Source organism: Hemiscyllium ocellatum, chromosome 5 (assembly GCF_020745735.1).
Source record: "Hemiscyllium ocellatum isolate sHemOce1 chromosome 5, sHemOce1.pat.X.cur, whole genome shotgun sequence".
Classification (NCBI taxonomy): domain Eukaryota; kingdom Metazoa; phylum Chordata; class Chondrichthyes; order Orectolobiformes; family Hemiscylliidae; genus Hemiscyllium; species Hemiscyllium ocellatum.
The window spans coordinates 67,306,929-67,330,249 of record NC_083405.1 but is presented as its reverse complement, the minus strand read 5'-3'; the positions used below and the strand labels follow the sequence as shown (position 1 = coordinate 67,330,249).

General features: G+C 39.4%; 1 protein-coding gene across 5 annotated transcripts in view; it reads left to right on the top strand.

Moving 5' to 3' along the window:
• grb10b (growth factor receptor-bound protein 10b) overlaps positions 1-23,321 on the top strand; it is a 205,879-nt gene that overhangs the window by 35,126 nt on the left and 147,432 nt on the right. The gene's annotated exons all lie outside the window — the stretch shown is intronic.

Here is a 23,321-nt window from a genome sequence, read left to right as displayed (position 1 = left end):
AAGGTACCGTCAGGGCTTGTGTAAAAATGGAGAATCATCCTTGAATGAACAATCCATGTGATGTTACTAATCCCATTTTGAGTGGTCAGTGCCTTCTGCAGGGTAGTAACTATGACAGACGTTAAGAAAATACAACTGACATCCAATCTAAAATGTTATCAGAATTGATAACCTGTTATATTCGCTGAAAAGTTAGCAATACAAAGGCCAAAAGGAAAGAGAGGATTATTATCACTTATGATGGGCAGGAGGAGATTTAAGTGAAAAAGGGTTGTGCAATGCACGTGAAGGCATTTCAGCTTATGCTGTCTGAAGGTATGCATGAACATTACCTTGGCTTCTTATATTACCTTCATACGTGGATGAGCCTATCCCTTGCTTTCTGATAGCAGTCAATCTTTTCTTTGTCAGCTCAGTTTCAGTATTTAGACTTGTCGTACCTCGTATTCTCATAAAAACGCTCTACTTCATAGTCTCTTTTTGTTATTAAATTGGTTTAAACTTTACATCCGTTTAACTTGCATTTTAAATATTGGGAAGTGGCAGTATTTGATATTGGGACTTGGCTCTTGATGGACTTGATAATTGGTAAATGGATGATTATTATGAGAGAGAATATCACAGAATCCCAAGTGTGGAAAAAGGTCATTCGGCCCATCGCGTCCACATCGGCCCTCTAACCAGCATCCCACCCAGACCCATCCCCTTTTTCTGTTACCCTGCATTTCCCATGACTAATCCACCTAGCCCCCACAACTTTGGACGATGAGAGAAAACTGGAGCACCTGAAGGAAATTCATGTAGACACTGGGAAAACATGCAAACTCCATACAGACAGTTGTCAGACTGGAATCGAACCTGGGCGCCTGGAGCTGTGAGGCAGCAGTACTAACCACTGAGCCACCCTGATCCAATAATATTGATGAAGATTATTCGTAACATTTATTTCCTTGTGATGCTATTCTGTTTTCATACGCAACATTATCCATATAACAACAGTAAGATTGGAGTGCAGGTTCATAGCTCCTTGAAAGGAGAGTTACAGGTAGGTAGGATTGTGAAGAAGGCATTGGGGTATGCTTTCCTTTATTGGTCAGAGCATTGAATACAGGAGTCGGGAGGTCATGTTGCGGCTGTACAGGATGTTGGTTAGGCCACTTTTGGAATGTTGTGTGCAGTTCTGATTTCTTTCTTAGCGGAAGGATGTGGTGAAACTTGAAAGGGTTCAAAAAAGATTTACAAGGATGTTGCCAGGATTGGAGGATTTGAGCAACAGGGAGAGGCTGAATAGGCTGGGGCTATCTTCCCTGGAGCGTCGGAGGCTGAGGGGTGACCTTTTTATAGAGGTTTATACAATCATGAGGGACATGGATAGGATGAATAGACAAGATTTTTGTTCTCCCCCACCCCAGGGAATAGGTTTAGGCTGAGAGGGGAAAGATATAAAAGAGATCTAAAGAGCAACGTTTTATATGTATGGAATGAGCTGCCAGTGGAGGTGGTAGAGGTTGGTACAATTGCAACATTTAAAAGGCATCTGGATGAGTATATGAACAGGAAAGGTTTGGAGGAATAGGGGCCAGGTGCTGTCAGGTGGGACTAGATTGGGTTGGGATATCTAGTTGGCATGGATGAGTTGGACCGAAGGGTCTGTTTCTGTGTTGTACATCTCTATTTCAGATTAATGCACATGTGTTCTAAATCAGAATTTTGGGCATCTTTGCAGTCACAGAATACAGCTGATATTCAGAACTTTGTGCATGTTTTTTTTCTTAAGTAAATTTGTCAAGTGTTATTTAAAAATCAGACAAGCGAGGATATGATTTTGCAAGGGTGCAATTGTTGACTTTTGGCAATGTGTACGGTGTGTACTAGATTTCACTACTGAGGTCAACTCTGAAATACAGTACTTTAGTGCCATGCTAAAAATAGATGAGCTACTTTAGGCCGCTAGCCAATTAGGGAAAGGGGATGTGTAGCTTTCTGAAGTCTTGTTTTACTGCAATCTTTAGCGTTTTTGGATTTAAAATTCAATGCAACAGGCAATTCGTAAACTTGCTGCGGCAAATAGTGACTGAGCATTTGAACTTCTGTACTCCGCTCCACAATTAAATCACAATATATTTTGCAAGGTTTATTCAACCAAACCACAGTATGATGGCTTTTTCATTTGAGGCCACGGTTTTGCAAATTGAAATAAAATTGCATTTAAATTAGATGGTTGCGAGTTTGATTCTTGAGTTGGTCAAATATGTTGATCACTGCTCGGAAACAGGGTGCTATAATTTACCAATGTGCCTCTGATAGAGGTGGGGAAAACCAACCAGAATTTCTCCATTATACAGTGACTCCTATAAAATATCTATGTGTAAACTTGAGATGAGTTTGCATACTTTCCGTGGAAGTATTGCTTATTTACCTTATTTTGCAATCTTAAATGGCTGTTTTGGATGGGTTACAGATCTGGGTGACACCAGCAGAAGTTGACTTCAGCATCCAATGCTTTTTGTGAGGTTTTAGTAAGTTGCAATAATTTAGATACATTTTGATGTCTTTATGAACTTTTGAGCTATTCTTGAAAAGGTATGAGCCTATTCCCACTAGCATTAGTAAAATTGCTAAATGTAAATTAATTTTAAGTAGTTAGAACTCTGTTCTAAAGCAGTAGTAAGAATAGTTTCTGCTAAGTTTGCAAGACCAGTATGGAAATAGTTCTAAGCTGGGCAAGGTCAATTTGTCTGAGTTCTCTGGATGGAAACATAATGCAGAATAGACATAGACCATTGAAAGACAAGAAACATGAACTGCACCAGCTCCCAGCCATCTATGACCATATTGGCATCAAGGGAGAGCTGTGTAGTTAAAAATACTTTTATACAGGATGAAACTGGTGAATAAGTGTCTTGTGAAGATGCAAAAATGAATAAGGGTATAGTAAGGAGTTTGTTTTTATTTATAGCTACATCAAATACAAAACGTGTACTTTAAAGGTTGTTTTATTTAGTCCTAGAGTCAGAGGGTTACAGCGTAGAAAAAGGCCCTTTGGCCCATTGTGTCTGCGCCAGTCAAAACAAGCACCCAACTATTCTAATCACATTTCTCAGCACTTGGCCTATAGCCTTGTATGTCTTGGCTTTGTAAGTGTACAACAAAATACTAGAATGTTATAAGATTTGTGCCTGTACCACCCTTTAGGCAGTAGTTATAGATTCCACTATCTTCTGAGTGGGAGGGGAGAAAATTTACCATTCCCCTCTAAAGTTCCTACTGCACCTTAAATCTGTACCCTTGATCATTGATCTGTTCTTCAAAAGTTTCTTCCTGTCTACACTGCCTGTGCCCCTGATAATTTCAATGCCTCAATCATGTCCCTCTCAGTATTCTCTGCTCCAAGAAATACAATCTCAGCCTATCCAATCTCTCTTCATAAGTAACACTTGCCAGCCTGGCAACATGTTTTCTGCACCCTCCTCCACAGTGCAATCACATCGCTGATATAATCTAGATTCCAGATCTGCACACAATATTCTAATTGTGGCCTCACCAATATTTTACACAGTTCCAGCATCGCACCCTGTTCTTGAACTGTTTGGTTCAGCCTCAAATGTTGCCTTTACTACATTATCTGTTTATCCTACTATCTTAAGGGACCGGTGGGCATACACACCAAGGTCTATCCAATTCTCAGTGTTTCACAGGGTTCTGCTATTTATGTATTCCCTTGCCTTGTTATTCTGCCCAAGTGCACCACGTCACGCTTATCTGCATTGAATTTCATTGGCCGCTAATTAGCCCATCTGACCAGCTGTCAGATATGTCCTTCTGTAATCGGAAGCATCTTCCTCACTGTTTACTACCCCACCAATTTTCATATCATTGGCAAACTTACAAATCAACCTTCCCACATTGAAATCTAAATCACTTTTATATACCATAAACGACAAGGATTCCCAAGACTGATCCCTGTGGAACACCACTGGACAGGCTTTCAGATATAAACATACCTCTTGACCATCACACTCTACTTTCTGTCATGCAGCCAATCCTAGATCCAATTAGCAAAATTTTCTTGGATCCTATAGGCTGTTACTTTCACTATCACCCTTCCTTGCATGACCTTATTAAAAGTCTTGCTGAAGTCCAAATAGACTACATCAAATGCATTGCTGTCACCTACAGGTAGTTACCTCTTCAAAGAATTTAATCAAGTTGGTTATCAATGGCTATCTCTTATCAAGAACGGTCAGCATGGTTTTATTAAATCCCTGCTTCTCCAATTGCAGATTAATTTGTCCCTCAGACTTGCTTCCAGCAATTTCCCCATCACTGAAGGTAGATTGATCGGCTTTGTTTCCTGGTTTTGCCTTTGCACCCTTCTTAAATAACTGTATCACGTTGCCTGCCCTCCAGATTTCTGGCTTCTCTCCTGAGGCCAGAGTGGAATTGAAAATTGTCGGTGATGCTGCTATTTCTTTCCTTGCCAAACTCAATAATCTGAGATTCATTTCACCTAACCCTGGAGATTTGTCTACCAGAACACTCAGAACATCTTCTGTATTTTTGCTAATTTCTTTAAGTTTGCCACAGTACTTCCCCCAGATTTGTACACCCACATGCTGCCCCTCACTAGTGAATAGTGACATAAAACTTACTCTTGGGTTCACCCTCCAATTACCACTGTGGTCCTAATGGGCTCTACTGTTTCCCTTGTTTTCTATTTGTCTTTCATGTACTTGTAAAATAGTTTTGGGTTTTCCTTTTGTTTTACCTGCAAACATAGAGCATGAAACAAGTTTTGCTCTCCTAATTTCCTTTTATGTTTTCCCTTGCACATTTTGTACTCCTCTCTGGCTTCTGCTTATCTGACCCCATAAGCGCCTCTTTTTCTCTTTATCATTAGTTCATGCACCCTTTTTGTCTTTAATGGAACATGGTGGCCTTCTACTAGCCGTATTTCCATCTTGAATTCATTCCATTGCTCTGACACTGATTTAACTAAAAGCTTCTGGCAGGCGACCTGATCTGATTAAAATCAGCCTTCTCCCAGTTTCAGTCCCATCTTTCCATAACTGTCTTGAATCTGACTGAGTTATGATGCTATCTGTAAAATGCTCCTTGATGATGCTTCAATCAATTGCCTTGCTTCATTACCTAAACTTAAGTCCAGGAACGCTGCCTTTTCATGTCAGACCTTCTACATACCAGCTTTTAAAAAAAATACCCTCTTCTATGCAATCTCTAAGAATTCTGCTCCTTTTAAATCCTTCGCAGTATAACTAACCCAGTTAAAGGTCTTCCATCTGAAGTTACCGGACCCTTCTGGTGCCTCAGTACATGTAAATGTAGCCTTGTTTGTGAAAGAGATGTATTTGGTTTTTTGGGATAGAGTCAAATTCAAATGTTTGTACATTTGATATGCTATTGTACAGAAATGAACTGCATTTGTGACAATGTGTATATGCAAAAAGGTTTTTTTAATGAATAAGTATATTTTAGAAATGAAAATAAGTCCTAATGTTCAAGGCTACGGGACAAATGCAGATAGTAGTATATTTTTGGTGGTTCAGACTTAATGGGCCAAAGGGCAACTACTATACTACATGATTTTATGATTGAGAATAAGGTTTGAAAAAGTGTACGTATATTTTAGGAAGAATAAAAAAACAGCATGTTTAAATGTAGAGAGAAAGCAAAGCTGTGCACTCAGAAGAAACTGTTTTGCAGATACAGGTGAGATTTCGCTGTTGGTGGGGCATGCAGTTCCAAAGAATGTTATAGTCTGTGATTTTCATTTATGGCAAAAATGACCGATTGCACATGCTTGATATTTTTAAAAGACAATAATGCAAACATGAGGTACTGCTGCATGGTCAAGTACTTAAGAAAGCACAAAGAATATTGTTGAGGAATGGAATATGAGTGGAGATTTCACTGCAGGTAGTTATACAAGATTATGGTGAGATGATGTCTGGAGTATTTTTGATTTTTTGTTTCCACTCAAAGAATATAATTGCAATACAGACAGTTCAAAGAAGGTTCCTTCAACCCATTTCTGGGATGACCGGCTTATCGTGTGAAGAAAAGTTGAACAGGTTGGGCCTGTACGCTTTGGAGTTTTGAAAAATGTGACGTAATCTTATTGAAACAAGATTTTGAGAATACTTAATAAGTTTGATTCTGAGAGGATAGAATTGGGGCATCAATTTAAAAATAGAAGGTCTTGCTTTAAAAACAGATGAGAATTTTCTGCAGGTTGTTAATTTGTGGAATTCTTTTTGCCAAAAAATACTGGGGTTTAGGTTATTGAATTTATTCAAGGTAGAGTTAAATAGCATTTCGGTAGAGTGTGGAGTTTGTTATGAGGCTGCAGATGTAAAAGTGAAGTTGAGATCACAATCGGATCAGCCATGATTTTATTGAATACAGCATCAGGCTGAAAGGACAAGACGTTCTCTTTCTTGTGTGTCCCTTATCAACAGTATCATAGTGCTGACAGTACAAATGAGAAGCTTATATAATGAGAACAGTGATAGCTACATTGATGAAATTTTCTTTGATTCTGGGAGCTAAGAATGGCTTTTCCTATTTGTATCACTTCTGTTTGTTTTCTCATGCTCATTTAGTTACTGTGAATAGAGTTGAAGCATGGAAAAGGAACCTTCAGTCAAAATCCTCCATACCAACCACTCATCCAATCAAATTCAGTTAGTGATCAGCATTGACAGGGTATGCCTGTACTTGAGGGATTCTGAGTTCAGGAGTGGAGGAGCCTCACCCTTTGACCTTGTCCAAAATGTATGAGATTATTGCTCCCTGTATGGGTGAGGAAAAGGGCTGTGGACAGGATGAGCCAGCTGACCACGGCACCATGGTGCAGAAGGCCACTCCTGAAGGGGGAGCAAAAAGACAAGTAGTTGTTATAGGGGATTCTATAATTAGGGGGACAAATAGTATCCTTTGTGAGTCTGATGGGGAGTCCTGCATGGTGTGTTGCCTGCTCAGTGCCAGGGTGCAGGACATCTCCGACTGGCTTGAAAGGATATTGGAGTGGGAGGGAGAGGATCCAGTTGTTGTGGTACACCGTTGGCAAAAACAACATAGACAAGGCTAGGAAGGAGAACCTGTTTGGTGAGTATCAAGCACTAGGAAGGAAATTGAAGAACAGGTCCTCTGGTCATAATCTCTGGATTACTGTCTGAGCCACGTACTAATTGGCAGAAGGATAAGAAAATTAGGGAAGTAAACACGTGGCTCAGAGATTGATGTGGGAAAGAGGGATTGCATTTCATGGGACATTGGTATCAGTTTTGGAACCGGGGCGATCTGTAGCAATGGGACGGTCTCCATTTGAACTGGTCTGGAACCAGTGTTCTGGCTAAAAGGTTAAATAGGGTAGTCACTAGGACTTTAAACTTGAGTCAGGGGGAAGGGAAGGGGAAAGCAACAGGGAATATGGAGTCAAGTAGAAAGATAAGCAGCAGGTTAGCAGGTGTGCAGGGTTTAAGTTCGCGGCAGACTAGGAATGAAGCGAAAAGGAAGGATAACTTAGGAAATATTACTATGGAGGTGATAGAAATCATGAGGCTAAGGCAGTTAGTATTAAGGTGCTTTACGAATACTTCGAGCATTCAGGTAGCAAAGTAGATGAATTAACAGCTCAGATCGTCGTGAATGATTATGATGTGGTAAGCATCATAGAGATGTGGCTGCAGGGGGTTCAGGACTGGCAGTTAAACATCCAAGGATTTGCAACTTATTGAAAAGACAGGGAGGTGGGCATAGGGAGTGTTGTTGCCTTGTTAGTTAAGAATGAAATTAAATCTATGGCACTAAATGACATGGGGTCAGAGGATGTGGACTCTGTGTGGGTGGAGTTGAGGAACCACAAAGGCAAAAAAAAACACACTGGGAGTTATGTGCAGTTATGTCCCAGCAGTGGCCAGGACCAGGGGCTCAAGATGGACCAGGGGTTCAAGATGTACCAGGAAATATGGCATGTCAGAAAGGCAAGGTCACGGTGATCGTGGAGGACTTCAATATGCATGTGCACTGGGTGAATAATGTTGCAGGTGGATCCAAAGAAAGGGAATTCATGGAATGCTTACGAGATGGCTTTTTGGAACACTTTGTGATGGAGGCCACAAGAGAGCAGGCTATTCTGGATTTAGTGCTATGCAATGAGCCAGATTTTATCAAACATCTTAGTCAGGGAACACTTGGGCAGCAGCGATCATAATATGGTAGAGTTCAGTCTGCAGTTTGAAAGAGAGGAGTCAGAATCTGATGTAATGGTGTTAGAGTTAAATAAAGGTAATTTCAAGGACATGAAAGAGGAACTGATGAAAATAGACTGGAAGCTGATCCTAGTGGGGAAGACAGTAGAGCGACAATGGCAGGAATGTCTGGGTGCAATTGAAGACACCATACAGTGGTTCATCCCAAAGGTTATTGGGGGGGCTGGGTGGGATTCGATAGCCATGACTGACAAAGGAATTCAAGAAATGTATCATAGAAAAAGAGAGAGCCTATAAGGTGGCCAAGAGAATTGGGAAATCAGAAGATTGGGAACAATACAAAAACAAAGAGGATAACAAAGAGAGTAATAAGGTAGGAGAGGATCAAATATGAAGGTAAGCTAGCCAGTAATGTTAGAAATGATAGCAAAAGTTTGTTTCAATACATAAGAAACAAACGAGAGGCAAAAGTAGAAATTGGGCCATCCAAATTGTTGCAGGACGGCGAGTGATGGGAGATAAGGATATGGCTGAAGAACTTAATAAATACTTTGTCTCAGTCTTCACAGTGGAAGACATTAGTAATATGCCAACAATTAAGGAGAGTCAAGGGGCAGAGTTGAGTATGGTAGCCATTACAAAAGAGAAAGTGCTAGAAAAGCTAAAAGGTCTAAAAATTGATAAATCTCCTGGCCCCGATGGGCTATGTCTTAGTGTTCTGAGGGAGGTGGCTAAAGAAATAGTAGAGGCTATTTGAAAGGTGTAATCTTTCAAAAATCACTGGAGTCAGGGCAAGTCCCAGATGATTGGAAAATCGCTGTTGTAACCCCCTTGTTCAAGAAAGGATCAAGACAAAAAATGAAAAATTATATCCCGACTAATCTAACTTCGGTTGGAGGTAAAAGTCTCATCCGTCGTTAAGGATGAGATTTCTAAATTCTTGGAAGTGCATTGTCGGATTAGAACAAGTCAGCATGGATTTAGTAAGGGGAGGTTGTGCCTGACAAACCTGTTAATTCTTTGAAGAGGTAACAAGTAAGTTAGACCAGGGAAACCCATTGGATGTTATCTACCTAGACTTTCAAAAGGCCTTTGATAAAGTGCCTCGATGGGAGGCTGCTGAGTAAGGTAAGGGCCCATGGTGTTCGAGGTGAACTACTAACATGGATTGAGGATTGACTGTCTGGTAGAAGGCAGAGAGTTAGGATAAAAGGTTCTCTTTCGGAATGGCAGCCAGTGACAAGTGGTGTCCTGCAGGGTTCAATGTTGGGGCTGCAGCTGTTCACTTTATATATAAATGATCTGGATGAAGGGACTGGGTGCATTTAGCGAAGTATGCCAATGGTACAAAGTTAGGTGGACAGGCAGGTAGTTCTGAGGAGGTGGGGAGGCTGCAGAAAGATTTAGACAGTTCAGGAGAGTGGTCCAAGAAATGGCTGATGGTATTCAACGTGAGCAAATGTGAGGTCTTGCACTTTGGAAAAAAGAATACAGGCATGGGCTATTTTCTAAACTGAGAAAATTTAAAAGCCAAAGTACGTAGGGATCTGGGAGTGTTAGTTACTGTCTCCAGTTTTGGGCCCCACACCTCAGGAAGGACATACTGACACTGGACTGTCCCCAGTGGAGATTTACATGGTTGATGCCTAGAATGATAGGCCTAACAAAGGGTGAGGATCCTGGGATTGTATTTATTACAGTTTCGAAGGTTGAGGGGAGATCTGATAGAAGCTTACAAGATAATGCATGGCTTTGAAAGGATGGACGCAGGGAATTTGTTTCCATCAGGCGAGGATGCTAGGACCCGTGGGCACAGCCTTGGAGTTCGAGGGGGTCAATTTAAAACGGAAATGAGACATTTCAGCCAGAGCGTTGTCAGCCTGTGGAATTCATTGCCACGGAGTGCAGTGGAGGCTGGGATGCTAAATGTCTTCAAGGCAGAGATTGATAAATTCTTAATCTCGCAAGGAATTAAGGGATACAGGGAGAGTGTGGGTAAATGGCGTTGAAATGCCCATCAGTCATGATTGAATGGCAGAGTGGACTTGATGGGCCAAATGGTCTTTCTTTCACTCTTATGTCTTATGATCTTATATCTGAAATTAATCACATCCCATTTGCGAGCATTTGGCCCATATTCCTCTTCACATACGCATCCAGATGCCTTTTAAATGTTGTAATTGTATCTGCCTCCACCACTTTCTGGCAGCTAATTTCATACACACACCGCCCCCTGTGAAAAAGTGCCCTCATGATTTTATGAGGTCACACCTCAGCCTCTGAGGCTCCCTTACAGCCTCTCTGTCTAGCTCAACTCTGGCAGCATCCTTGTAAATCTTTTCTGAGTTCTTTCAATTTTGTGTTTATTACATTTACCTTTTAAATGAAGGGTGATTACTACTGAGCATATTAAATCCTTCAAATTAAACTTTGAGTCCAAGTATGCCATTTGTAATCCAAATATCTGTTGTTAGATAGGGAGTTTGGAATATTAATTACTACTTTATAGACTTAAGGTGGGGCTTATTTATAACCTGTAACTGTGCTTTTGGACAATAAAGTTCATGGTGGGTTTTACAAAAAAAAGATTGGAAATTTAGTCTCATAATTGGAAAAAGGCTTCATCTAGTGCATCAGGTAGAGGAAGCTTACTACACATTTCACCAGCCAGCATACCTCTCTTTCTATACTGGTTACCAGAACATGTGTCCACAAAATGTATGGTACTAAAGGTTAATGGTGAATAAATTAAATGCTCCTCAAATGGCATGTCTTCATAACATATGTGGGGTGCTCTGTACTAAGGAGTTCTAATGGGTCTCATTATAACAGGGATGATGATCTAATGACGTACAATAATTTGGGGAAAGTATTGCTGAAATATATTAAATATATGCAGATTAAACCATTAATTATCTGATGGTTAATGTGGTGCTGCAGAATTTGTGTCCTCCCTTTGGGCCTTTTTAAGTCATTACTCTTCAGTTTTTCAGAGGCTGCAGATGTAAGACTTATTTCCATTATCTTTGTTGAAAAGCAAGAACTCCCATTTTGGCAATGGGGTATGGAAGGTGTATTTTCAATTGTGTTTTTAATTTCAGTGTTAAAGGAGTTAAAAGTATGTATCTTTTGTATTTCTGCTCCATGTTTATCTCAAGGAAATCTTTCTTAACAAAAGGTAAGGTTACTGCATCATCAAGTAAAGGACTTAGTGGATCTCTGAAATCTGACAAAAGTACCTAATGATTCAAAATGTGGCACTGTGTGTGGGGCAGGAATTGTACTAAGTAATACCTTTTAAGGCTATGGTCAGCAAAAAAAATCTACTTTTCTGATTCGAGTTAGTCGGCCATGTGGAAAAATAGCCATCATTATCAGGCAATCATCTGAGCCTCCAGGATACTGCAGACATATTTTTTAAAAGCAATAATCTTGGCTATTTCATTTTAAAGTTCCCTCAGCAATGCCCTTCTCTTCACAGGAGTGAGAATCGGTAAAAATTTTGGTGTTTAGTTTCCTTCATTGTATGCTGAAGAAGACCATGTTGCTTGGAACAGGACCTAAATGATATCTGGGATTGTTTGGTTCCCTTCATGAGATTCTTACACTTGGTGCAACTGCAATACACCACCTTCTGTGAACAGCCAAGATTTATTTCAGCAAGTACAAGCCTTTGGAGGATCACTTAGCACTCTTTGCGATGCTTGCGGAGCGTGTCAACAGATGCTCCCTGAACAAGTGAACTGTCCTCCCTTTATACATGGTTTTACATTGCGTGCAAGACACCATCCTCTGCCACTCCCCCATAGTCACATGCCACCCAAAAACAATGTGTGATTTAGGTTACTCAAACTGTAGCATTTACAATTAGACTGTCACATCTGCCTGCAAGACAGAAAAACACATCCCCTCAGGACATCCAATCTCTTACATGTCAGCAGAACAAGTTAACCCTTTATCATCTCAGGATCTTTGACGAGTATCTAGGAAAACTTGCAACTCAGAACCAGGCAATAATCATATCTTAACAAAAGCTCATCTGTCTTTTGGTAATGCTAATGTCCTGTGGAGTCAGTTTTGATGCAGAATTTAATTTCATCTGTTGCTTTAACAGTAATCAGCATTTGGACTTTTCTAAATGTCTGCTCCCCATTCTGACAGGTGCAGCTTCAGTAATGCTGACAATTCCACACCGGCTAGGTTTATTGGTGCCCCTCATGTATGTCTCTAATCTTCTAGACACCTCTTGCTCTCTTTCTCTACCTCCACCACCACCTACTGCAGTGACTTGGCATTATTTTTGTTGCCACCTTGGAAAACTATTCATAAACATAATGGATTGAATGACAAACCAATTATTAGTGTTGTTACAATGCCATCCTATCCAACTAGAACTGATTTTGACTTGATACAGCAGTCTCCCTTCACTGCTGAGTTAATACTTTAATTCCTTACTTAGCATTTTAATTACTAAAAACGGTACCAGTATTTTTTCAGTATGACCTTGCCAGCTTAATATACTGAGAATAAATAAAAATTTTCATGAGTAAAGCACAACAGCAAAAGCAGAATACGTGATTTGGATTAACCTTTGACAGAAGTCCTGGCATCATCAACGTCTGCTTTTCTGTTCAAGCCTGACATTTAGCATGGAAGCTATTATATTCTGTTTTCCTGGAACTGTGTGAATTTTTTCAAAGTACTCAATATCAGGGTTCTTACAGAAACTCTGAAGGCAAGAAGTTTTATCAAAACCTAATTTACTTTATAAACTAATTTCTTGGTCATCTTTGCATTTAAGCGTGTTTACAAAGATTTTAAGCCACAAAATTGTCATTTGGTCAACTGTGCCTGTGCCAACTTTGTTACGATAGCTGTTCACCTTGTCTATTGATCAAATATTTGAGATTTTCTTCATCGGTCTCTTTTAAACTTTTTAGATTAAGCTCCCACTACTGTTTCAGTTGGTTATTTCTAGCCATTACTTTCACCATATAATGACCCATTTCATCCTTGCATAGAATAAATTCTTCATCAATCTTTTACATTTGTTGGATAAATCACTGGTCCTTAGAAATAATTTTTCCCTATTTGCACGAACACTTTCCTCGAATTAGGACATCATGTCTCAAGTTTGGACACCTTGGTCATCTGTTCACCTACTTTTCAAAATGAAGAACTCCAGTTTTTTTTGGCATCTCATCACTACACCAGAAGTATGGAACATTAATCTCTTCTGCATCCTCTCCCTGTTGAAGCAAGGTGGCCAAAATTGGAAATGTTTACTTGTGATCCAGCGGCGTTTTTTTATGGTTTGCTTATTTTCTTGTGTTTATCCTTTTAAAGACCTTTTTTTTTAAAAAAACAATAAAAAATGACATTGCTTTAATTTTTGGTACTTGACCAGATTGCTGTCCCAAAACAATTTCACAGGCTTCTGCTTTAACACTATATCATTTGGATGTTAAGCAACAGTAAATTTTGTTTCTCAAACAATTGCTGTTAAGGAAGGTTTTCTTCACCCAGTGTCCTTGTTTATCTTAATTTTCACCATGGTTTATTTCAATGTTATATTTCATGACCTGTTCTCTGCAGATCAAGCATGTGGGTGTCGTCTTAATCATATGTACAAATACAGATGCTAGTAACACTCCAGTATTTGAACTAAAGATTTTGACAGAATGAATACTGATTTTACCCTGGAGAGCTTAGAAATAAGGGAACTTTTTTTAAGTAAAAGGGGTTGCCCACTTAAAAATTGAGAGAATTTTCTTTTTCTGAGGCCTTGTTGTCTTGGGAAAAGTTTTTCTGAGAGTGATGGAGCAAGGGATATTTGAATATTTTTAAGACAGAGATAGATAAATTCCTGACTAACATGGGAATCAAAGGGTATCTAGAATAGGTAGGCTGCCATGTTCTTAATCAACCGTCATTTTATTAAGCGGTGGAGCAGATATGGAGCTTAAATAGCTGATTTTTGCTTCTAATTTGGATGTTTGGATATTGGTTTGTCGCATTGCCAGTAGAGATTGGTTTTAATTTAAAAGGAAGTCAAACTTCCAGTGAATGGCTGAAAGGGTCACATAACATTTCAGGTTTTAAGACTTTTACTGCAACACATTATAAACAACTTTGACTGAATACTATTTCATTAGGCTTATTATACTTGGAACAATTTTTTCTAAAAAAAAAAGTCCTCCCCACCATTTTAATGTGTAAAGTGACTGAATTATTCATTTCCTCCTAGTGGATGCACTGATATATTCTTCTAAGAATCCTTAAATTCTAAAAATAGTCGCAGAGCATTGGAAAAGTGGCAATTTAGCTGAACATATTTCATTGGAAACGTGAGTGTTATATAGAATGGAAAAAAAACATTTAGAAACACAGACTCAGCACAGTTTCATGAAGGGGATATAATTCCTGACAAGTTTACTAGAATTATTTGAGTTATTAACAGGGTAAATAAAAGGGAAGTAGCAATATATTTAGATTTTCACAAGGCATTCAATAAGGTACTTATAGGGCTACTTAAGAGCTCATAGTGTTGAGAGTGGTATATAGTATGGATAAGAGATTAGCTAACTAATGGAAGACCAGAATTGGGAAAACGTCGTCATCATTCAGGATGGTAACCTTTTAACTTCAGTTAACTTTTAGAGTACCATAGGGATGAGTGCTGGGGTCACAGTTACTCACTAGACAGAGGAACCTTGATTAACCGAAGTACTGGGGTGAGGAGTATTTTGTTTCATTAATTGAATACTTGATAACATAGTTTAGCTGAGCATCAGGGCCTTGTGATCTTGTCAGATAATCTGATATTCGGAGAATCGAGGTTTCTCTGTTGTTCTGTTTTCCCATCGCCACCACATTAACCCTATGCCACCACCACATTTAACCCTACGCCCCCCCCCCCCCCCCCAAAAACCACCTTACCCATGCCAGAAGGACATAAATGAAATGCCAATGAACTGGGACAAACTGTGGTTGACCTGATCACCAATTTTGCCAAGAGATGGCAGTTAGATATCATGAGGTGGGAGGATCTTCTAAGTAGTCTGAACTTGTTATAATCTTTTAGTTAGTTAGCCAGAGGTAACATCTCACAAACTAAATTAAGATTTGTACAGTTTGTGGCATCTGACAACATTGCAGCAGTATCACTGAAGACTTAGTCTCCAGCAGCTGCTATGACCCTTGCCAGTGTGTTGAACTATAACTACAACACTGGCATTAACCTGACAATGTAGAAAATTTTCACATTGTCCTGCACAAAAGACGCAGAATAAATTCAACTCAGCCACTTAGCACACCAATTTCTCTACTCTTGATCATCAATAAAGAGATGGAAAGGAATCATCAATCGTGCTATATGGTCGCACATGTTTTGCACTTTGCAGTTCCATCAGGACCACTTGGGTTGTGACCAAAAGAACTGACTCCCAAAGAGGAGATGAGTGACTGTCCTTGTCATCATGGCCCTATGCTATCAAATGTGGTTTCAAGGAGCCACTAACAAAACTGAAGTTTGGGAGGGATGAAGGAGATGTTGATGGTAGTGATTGTTACGATAATCTCTGGCATTTTACCCGGGACAATAGAAGATGGCTTTGATTGGAGTTCAGTTATTTCAGCTCCAGGAATCTTTGTCAAATTTTTCAGGGTAATGACTTAAGTTGTCCCTTTTCAGCTGCATTATTGATTACCTTCCTCCATTATAAGGTCAGAAATGAGGATGTTCATCAATGATCTCTCAATCTATCCACGCTTGGTCTGAAAAGTTGTAAGTATTTGTGTAATGCGAATGTCAAACGATGACCATCTTCAGTGTGAGACAATCTAACGATGACCTTTGCGATTCACTGGCATTACTATCACTGAATTTTAATTTCTGATCGATGATCCACCAGGATATTGATAATTGATCCTGGGGATACCATCAACTGCTCCTCGGATGCTGCCTGAACTGCTGTGCTTTTCCAGCACCACTCTAACCTAGACTCTTGTTTCCAGCATCTGCAGTCATTGTTTTTACCCAGAAATTAAACTGGACTTACCATATATACACAGTAGCTACAAGAACCAGTCAAATGCAAGGAATCCCAGAGTGAACCCATAATGAATCACTTGCCACTGAACTCCTTAAAGTCTGTTCACCATGTTGTCTAATTCTTCCTTAAATCAAGTCAGCCATACTCCAAACAGAATGTTATGAATGAATTTGCCCAGATATCCCACAACACCGAAGTGGTCAAATCAATGCAAACACAAGCCAGTGTCAAAACAGTCCCAGTTTTATTAGGAAACAAGTTACAATGACTTTTAATACTAAGCACCTCTAATCCTATTTGTCCCTTTAAGCTTGCATTAAACTCAAGAAGTATTGTAATTTATGCAGCCACTCTCTCTGTGGCTCAGGCTCTGCGTCTTCGAAGTTGCTTTCTGTTGTCTTCTCTTTTACCGGATTGTCAACTGGCCTCCTTGGAAGGCCTCCAGAAAATTCAGGAGATTTGGTCTGCAGGTGCGCCCTGTTTTTAATGCCCTTTTGGATGGTTTTCTAGAACTTCCTATAGCCCATGCCAATCAGGGGAGGCACTTAATCATTTGAAACATTCAGTCATTTGGATGGCTTGCCACTGTTTGTTTCTTTGTGTAGCAGGACCTGGTGCCTTTCTGTCTCAGCATTGTGTTTGGTGGAAAAGTTCTTGGGGATATGTCTGTCCAGAAGAGCTGTTTCCTTTTATGTTATGCTAATACTGTTAGCACCTGGCTGCAGTGTTTGCACTGTCTGGTATGTCACTCTTGAGATTTTTTGGCAGATGTTCCCAGCATCCTTTGCTGTTTGGCCAAGTTAGCAATCAAAGGAGGTTGCTACAATCCTCTATGAGCAACAAGTCAATAGTGTGATGGAATATTCTCGACTTGCCAGAATAAGTGCTGCTCAAACAACATTCAGAAGATTTGACACTATGCGGAACAAAGTAGGCCACTTGATTGGCACCACATTATCAAACATTCACTCCTTTCACTATAGGTACTTGGTAACAGTAGTGTGTACCATCTACAAGATGCATTGCAGAAACTTACCAAGATTCCTTAGATTGCACACTCCAAACCCAAGTACTAGAGCAGCATATACATTGGAATGCCACCACCTGCATGTTCTCCTCAAAACCACTCACCATCCTTACCTAAATATATGGTCACTTCCATTAGTATTGCTAGATCAAAACTCTGGAATTCTCTCCCTAATTTCACTTTAGTGCCCATCATCCAAGCTTCCCTTTCACTAAAATGCATGTTAACATCAAATTACATTCCAGTGAATCGTACCAGCACACATCATTTCAATTCTTGTTTTCTGTCATCATCCTCTAGCCTCAATCACTTCACTTTTGCACATTCAACTAATTACCACTCTCTTTTGATGGTCTACCTAAACCAAATAGATTGCAGGGGTTTAAGAAGGAAGTCTACTACCGCCATCTTCTCAAGGGAAATTGTGCCCTTGCACAAAGCCATGTTGACTATCCCAATCAGTCCTTGCCTTTCCAAATATACATAAATCTTGTCCCTCAGCTTCCCCACAAACAACTTTCCCAACACTGATGTCTGGCTCACCGGTCTATAGTTCCCTGGCTTTTCCTTACCACCTTTCTTAAATAATGGCACAACATTAGCCAACCTCCAATTGTCCGGCACCTCACCTGTGACTCTCGATGATACCAATATCTCAGCAAGAGGCTCAGTAATCACTTCCCTAGCTTCTCACAGAGCTCTAGGATATACACCTGATCCAGTCCTGGTGATTTATCCACCTTTGTGCATTTGAAGACGTCATTCGCCACTACCTCTGTAATATGGGCATTTTTCAAGATATTACTATTTATTTTCCAAGTTCTCTAGCTTCCATATCCTCCTCCCACAGTAAACACTGATGCATAATGTTCATTTTGTATCTCCCTGATCTGTGGTTGCACTCAGAGGTGACCTTGCTGAACTTTAATGGGTCCTGTTCTCTCCCTCGATACACTTTTTTTGTCCTTCAGTGTATTTGTAGAATCCCTTTGGATTCTTCTTAGCCCTATTAGCCAAAGCTATCTCGTGTCCCCTTTTTGCTCTCTGATCTCGCTCTTAAGTACACTGCTACCTTTTTCCAGTTGTTATTATTACCTCATTTCAAATTGCATGTTGTCAGTGTTGGGTATCTTGCGGAGTGTCTCAACTTTGTTACAGATGAGATGAAAAGAGTACGATGACACTCACTCTCTGGTCAGCCTTTTTCGCAGGTCACAATGTGAATTTGTTTGCCCAGGTCTTTATATTGCCAAATGTATGCTTTCCTGTGTGAGACTTTAAAAAAGATTAAATTGAGTATTTAATAAATGCAATAATTGATTTACAATCAAAAAAGTTAAATGTAGATGCAAAACTAGTTTAAACTATGCTGTGTAAAATGAAAATACAAGCATTTATCCCTCTAAGTAGAGTCATAGAAATATACAGCATGGAAATAGACCCTTCGAGTCCCACCTGCCAGCACCGGCCCGTATCCCTCCAAACCCTTCCTATTCATATACCCATCCAAATGCATCTTAAATTGTACCAGCGTCCATCACATCCTCTGGCAGCTCATTCCATACCACCCTCTGTGTGAAAAAGTTGCCCCTTAGGTCTCTTTTATATCTTTCCCCTCTCACCCTAAACCCATGCCCTCTAGTTCTGGACTCCCTGACCTCAGGGGAAAGACTTTGTCTATTTACCCCATCCATGCCCCTCATAATTTTGTAAACCTCTATAAGGTCACCACCCCAAAACATGGACCCATGTAGCAGGTAAAGGAGGAACATTGATTTTCTCTGCAGGGATTCACTTTTGGGGGTTGGGGGTGGCGGGGGAGGGAAAGCACTTCTGGATAATAATGCTAAACTCTCTGGAAGGAAAAAGACGGTGGTGTGGAATGTTCAGATGGCGATCAAGTTGACATTCTGGTGCACATACACAGTTAATTAGATATACAGCCTCTAGGGTCTTGGCAGACAAAGTTTCCTCTGGAAACAAAGTATTGATGCCTTACAGATGCTTTTCAAGACAGCAATTAAACTTCTTGCTAGGTGTGCGACTGTGATTTATTAAGTGCTGAAGAAAAGACATCACCTCGGAAAAAGCATGAAGTAAGCATGTTATTGCCTGGAATCAAAGAAAGTCGTTTGATTTCTGTTTTAAAGATATTACGAGACTGTCAATTTTTCCAGGACTGTGAAAAAAGAGAGAATGGTAATTAGTTGAATGTGCAAAAGTGAAGTGATTGAGGCTAGAGGATGATGACAGAAAACAAGAATTGAAATGATGTGTGCTGGTACGATTCACTGGAATGTAATTTGATGTTAACATGCCTTTTAGTGAAAGGGAAGCTTGGATGATGGGTATCCTTGTCTTTTCCTTGCATTTTAGGAAAACTGGACTTGACAATCGAGCCAACACCTGAGGCATTGGGAGCACAAGTGGAGGCAAATAAACCTCGCCAATCTTTTTGATTAGATCATGGCATGGCATTGGGATACCACAAGTGTATGAAGAATATACTGAAACCAGTTCAGTAAAGACTGGTAAAAGATAGGAAGTATTGCATTGAAGAATAGGTTTCAATCATGTGCACCTATTTGAGGAACAGCATGGCATAAAATGGTTAATGTGACCAGTAATGTCTTTAGATAATTTCGTTCAAAGAAAATTACTCTTCAAAGAAAACATGACACCCAAAGAACTGGTTCACACCAGTATGCAGTTAATTTGAGTAGGTTTTATTATTCAGAGTTAAAGATTCACCTGTACGTTGGAATAATATTTGAAAGTTCATTGTGATCAGGAAATGAAATTCCGAATATGACCATTCAGTCATAAAAATTCTGAAGTTAACCAGTTGTTTAAAACTCTTGCCTTAAAATACCATATTTTGTATCTAGTTTAAGAACAAATAAATGAATTGTTATTTATCTTGGTGGTTCTTTCTTCATTTGGCTTGAAATGACTAATTCAAATTGTGCAAATTCTCACAAGAAAACGTTTTGACAATCTGATTTCAAACAAAAATCTCATAACTTTTGTTTTAATGACAACTGATTAGCTCCTTAAAGAGATGTAACACTGCAACCTCACAGTCCTGTAAATAATTTGCATCCACTGCAACTCTCTTCCTTAGCTGAAAGCATCTCAGTAATAAAATAAAATTCCGATACCCAAGTAATTCAAAAATATCATCCAGACTACAAAGATACATAAAACAACTTTTAACAACATAGGAACACAAATACATGCAATATCAGACCACAAAAGGTTAACATTTAGCTCAATGAGCAATGTAACATTCAAGCAGAAGATAATCCATTATCCTAATGAAATAGAAAAATAAGCTTTTCTCTCTTTGACCTTCTGAACACTTTCTTCCAATCTCAGGTTTTAACTTTATGGTTATACTTTAACAGTAAGATGTACAAATTGTAAAACAATCAGTGTCAATTTAGCTCATTTGGCTTGATGTCTGGTTTGTGATGCATGGGTTCCATTTTCACACTTGCTGAGTTTGCCATGTAGAGTCTCCTTCTCAACCCTCTCCCCTCGCCTGAGAGCTGGTGACCCTCCGGTTAAATCACCACCACTCAACTCTTTATTTTCTCTCTCTCTTAATGAGAGCACACTCCTATATATGGTGACTTTACATTTTAGAAGCACCAGCTATACTTTACGATCACAATTCTAGCGTTTGCCTCTATTCGTCTTGGTGTGATAAATGCCTACTGTTTGGAGAATTTCCCTTTTAATTTCAACATCCTAGGTTCCAACTGAGAGCGATCTGTTTCTCCTGATTTGGGACACTTATGTCAAAAGTTCACCAATTTTTTTTGAAGTTAGTAAATTACTTTATTGATGTTTTAGTTGAATGGCTTTAATACAGCTAACAATTAGCTTGCAAATTACTGTCATATATAACTTAGTTACTCCCTTGGGTTCCTGACCCCGAATCAGTGATATGGATTGTGATTTGGCCCTGCATACAACTTCCCTCGGGCTGTCAGCCTGGGTACTACATATATACCTAGATCGCTTCAAGCAACTTGAGTCCCAGATCGGAGATTCTGACCTGCCCTATTGGCGGGGAAAGATTAGTGAGCCTACATCAAATGAACACCAAATCATTACCCATTTTCACATAAGTTCAGGCTAATCTGAGTCATGGCACCACTGTCAGGGTGAGTAATAATCCTTAATTTCCTTTAAAACCAGATTTGTTTGTTTACTTTTGCATACACAGGGAAGGTGCATATTCAGAAATGGCATCTAGCTCAACTGTCCGTCAGATGAACAAAGGTTTTATATCAATTTTACAGATAACTAGCTTCAAATGACTATCCTCCCAAAAATTAATTTTCAATTTTAAAAACTCACTCTTATCTTTGCCCAGTTGTGTTATCATAGTTCAGATCAGCTAGTACACAGGACAATGTTATGCAATCGTTAATCAAGCTCATGCATATGACTGTTATCCAATCATATCATCACATGTTTGCATCTCTTAGCAGCAGTACATCTTTTGTGATTTGCCAGTAAACCTACACTACTTATTTCCTTTTCGGTCCTTCTATTGCCAAAGTTGAATATTTTCCTTATTAGTTGATATATGGGAAGAACATTTTAGAATCTCAACTAGAGAAAGAGTTTTTGAATGCTTCTGAAATGTGCTAATTTCAGTCTTGGTTTGGGGAATTGTCCTGGGTTCACTGTAAGACTACATGGAAATCCTATAGCTTTAGGAGGTGTATTTTGCCCTGGTCCTTTCTACGAAGAAAGGTTGAGATGGAGATGCTGAGCATCTGCTCCAAAGTCAATAAAGCAAAAAGCTTCCGGCACCTTGTTTGTTTTTAAGGTTGAAACAATAGAAGCAGGATGAGTTGGGTGAAACTCCCACAGAACCAGAGTTCTGTCAGCAACTGTCGTTGAGGTGCGCTCTCTCTCTCTCTCGCTCTCACTCTCTCTCGCTGTCTTGCTCTCTCTCGCGCTCTCTCTCTCTCCTGCTGGGATTGCGTGTGAGACCATTAGCGGTACTTAAAATATATGTATTTCTTTATATAATTTTGTTTAACATTTCAATGGTTACAGTTATACGAAATCTTTTGTTTTTATTATGTTTGTATTTTAATTCTAGTGAATGAATTAATTATTTTTTTGTTTCAGGGCTGCTAGTTAACCAATCAAGTTGCATCGGGAACACAATGCCTTACATTTACCTTTAAAATAAGAAAAAAATAGCATCTGGATTATCGTAATATACTTTTGAGGTAGTTTGGTCCATAACGAATTGGAAGCTCTTTCCAGAATCTAACTTCCTATTTCTGGGTTGCATTTAGGATTATTGGATTTAAAGGCAGTTAGTCATGAGTGTTGGTGTTCTCTTTTTGGGTGTTGAATTTGGTTAGTCTAAGTAGAGTGTACCTTGTGTAGTAATGGCTCTTTCAGTCACTAAAAGTTACCTCGAGGTTGAGGAAGTCATTTCAGGAGTTTTATATAAAGTGAGCAAGGCAGAGGTTTTTGGAATTGGAAGAGAAGCTGGGTTTGAGGTTGCTTTTATCTATGTGAAAAGATGGTGGTGGGGGGGGGGTAGTGGGGAGCGATAATTGCAGCAATAGCTCAACATTTACAATTGCCAGAAATGCTATCTGAATAATTGGAAATAGCTAAAATTCAGATACAGGTGAATCACTTTAAATACAAAAAGTGATTTTTAACCATTTGGTTTATAATTAAAAGTAGAGGGTTTAAAAAAAAAAGGAAAAGATGGCCCCAGCAGGAGAAAGGGAGAGTTTTTGAATTTTAGAGGATGGAATTGGCAACTTAACGTAGACTTAAAATGGTGGAGGTAACAATGGAACATCGGCATAGTGATGCGGAGCAATTCCATTGTAGCCAAAGATTCAGTGGGGATTTGTTTTGAAATGTTCAAGCATTGCCAAACTTTGACAAGAAGAATGGAGAAGCCTTTTTCATTTCATTTGAGAAATTGGCTAAACAAATGAAATGGCCAGTGAC